General features: G+C 39.1%; 1 protein-coding gene across 1 annotated transcript in view; it reads left to right on the forward strand.

Moving 5' to 3' along the window:
* The window catches only part of LOC106871189 (von Willebrand factor A domain-containing protein 8), an 85,720-nt gene that overhangs the window by 1,286 nt on the left and 81,626 nt on the right, over positions 1–2,808 (forward strand). The window lies entirely within an intron of this gene.

The following is a 2,808-nucleotide window of genomic DNA, read 5'->3' on the forward strand; positions in this document are numbered from 1 at the left end:
AAAAATATAGAAAATAGAAATTTCTGCAAGAATTTTTCATATTTTATAGAATCGTAATTCCCATAGTCTAAAAGACAAGAATACTAAAAAATAAAATAAAGGGAAGTATTACTTCCTTACTTCCCATGAGGCATGGAACTTCGAAGGACATCTATTCCAAACCTCTACTAAGAATTGATTTATCAGATTTGGGATTTATAGGTTTTGAGACATGTGATTGTATGACGTTCTAGCATTAACTATATGAAGGAAATGAAATATCTACAGTTTAAAATCAAAGCTGAGGTAATCTGTGACAAAGGCAATTGTTACACTCTACTGGTTTTGAGGATCAATATTAAGCGTGATTATCTGGACTACTGCACAATTTCTCACTACCCTGTTTCACTCGTAAAGGGTGAGTTGACAGAAAGTTAAAGTAAAAGTCTGTTGCAGTGGGATTCAACCTGGGGCTTGATTGGAATTGCAAAGCAAACTTCTTAACCACTCACACAGAGAAATAACTCACTCTTTGCTGTGGATAGGACTAACAACTTTTAACCTTTTAGTTCAGTATCATGTATGATTGTGGGCCACTATTTTGCTTGCATCTCACACTAAAGCTGTGGACTTTGTGCAGCAGTTAGAGAACTGCACAACATTTCTGTAAGTTTGCTTCTTCTATTCTTTTTGAGTTAAATCCAGCTTATGTAAACTTTAATCTCAATGTCTTCTTAAAGACATAGGCACCAGCATAGGCAGAGCATAGGGTACCAGCATGTTGGATCATCAGATAGGATGTGATATTTGCTCTGGTTCTTTACATGCATCATCGTTGTTGTCATTGTCATCATCATCGTTTTAATGTCCACTTCTGCATTCTTGCATGGGCTGGATAAAGTTTATAGAGGCAGATAGAGTTTATAGAAGCAGATTTTCTACAGCTGGATGCCCTTCCTGTTGCCAAACCTCACCTGTTTCCAATCTAGGTAATATTTCCTCATAACCAGACATCTTTCCACAGGATATTGAATGACACTGTTTACTGGCTACCCCAGTAGGAAAAGGAAGGAAAGGAGAGAGAGAGAGAGAGCAATAGATGGCACTGGAGATGCATCAGGATCTACTCATTGGAAACAGTGAAGGGGAAAGTATAAGTCGTATAGAGGGGAATGTTCCATAAGAGTGTGAGGAGAGATGTTTAGAGACGGGGAAGAGGTGACTGTAGCAGGTGGTGGTGAGAGAAATTGAAGTGACTGGGAGGGGAGTATGGTAGGTTGGTATGTGAGGGTATGGAGAGTGTGTGGATAGGCACGTGTGGGAGAGTGGAGAGGGACCTGTGGCAAGGGATGATCATGGGTGGTGAGATGGGTGTTGGGGGTGTTGGGAAGATGGGCTGCAGGGGGAAGTTTGACAGAGGATAGAATGTGTGTGTGTTTGGTGGGGGTGGTGTGTGACCATAAAGGACGTACTTGTATGTATGGATGGCCACGATTTTACTCAGCTTAACCTGTCTTCTGAAGCACAGCAGATCACCAGAAGTCTCACTCCTTTGTCATCTCCTCTGTGAGGCTCAACATCTGAAGATCATTTTTCACCACTTTGTCTTCCTGAGCTGACCTCTTCCATGGGTTCCCTCCACAATTATAAATTGGCACTTCTATATGTAGCTCTCCTCATTTATATGCATTACATAACCATACTAGCACAATCTTCTCTCTTGCACACTACATCTAATGTTTCTTATAACTAATTGTTTTCTTAAAACATTTGCACTCTGTCATACATGCACACTGACATTGCACATAAGTAGAGCATGCTCGCTGTATTACATTCAAGCCTTTGCATGTCCTCCATTGTCACAGCCCATGTTTCACTGCCATATATGATGGTCTTCTTTCACTTTCCATCTACCAGATCCACTCACAAGGCTTTGGTGGCTTGGGGCTATAGTAGAAGACACTTGCTCAAGGTGCCACAGAGTGGGACTGAATCTGGAACCATGTAGTTGGGAAGCAAACTGGAATGCATACAAACACACACACACACACACACATATATTTATATATATATTTGTTTTGCAAGATTTATTGGCTAAACTGGCAATATGACCACCCCCAAATACAACAATATATTTATATATATATATATATATATATTACAAACAATTTTTCAAGTGATGTAGTAGTTTGACAAAAAAACAAAACAAAAAAAACTGACAGAATTTAAGACCAAACTTTAAGATAATAAGTACTGGGGATGATTTGTTTGATTATGCCATTCAAGGTGGCGCCACAGCATGGCCATTTGTTCTATGACTGAAACAAGTAGAACATAAAATGTAAAAAAAGTGGAGTAATTTTACTTGCTTCCATTCCAAGTTACCATATCCTCCACCTTTTTTCTTTGTTCTTCACCCTCAGAAGAAGAGCAAAGCTTGAAAATACCAGATCCTTTGTCTTTCCACCATACCTTCTCATGTTTTCTAATTTGTCCATTTCCCATATCAAGCAGTGCAATGTTGACAATTTCTTTATAACAAGTTGGGAGTTCAGATTTATTGATGTTGCTTTTTTTTTTTTTTTTTTTTTTCCACTTTATTCTTAGTACGAGGTCATAAATGAGGACACCATGTTTAAATGTTATCAGTGGAATTCCATTTTGTAACTTAGTCTACACCTTCACTTTCTCTCTCCCTCTGTCTTCTTTGATTTTCTCTCTTTCTCTTTCGCACTCTGTCTCCCTCTCTGTCTGTCTCTCTCTCTCTCTGTCTGTCTGTCTGTCTCTCTCTCTCTCTGTCTGTCTGTCTGTCTCTCTCTCTCTCTGTCT

The sequence above is a fragment of the Octopus bimaculoides genome, chromosome 18, assembly GCF_001194135.2.
Source record: "Octopus bimaculoides isolate UCB-OBI-ISO-001 chromosome 18, ASM119413v2, whole genome shotgun sequence".
NCBI lineage: Eukaryota > Metazoa > Mollusca > Cephalopoda > Octopoda > Octopodidae > Octopus > Octopus bimaculoides.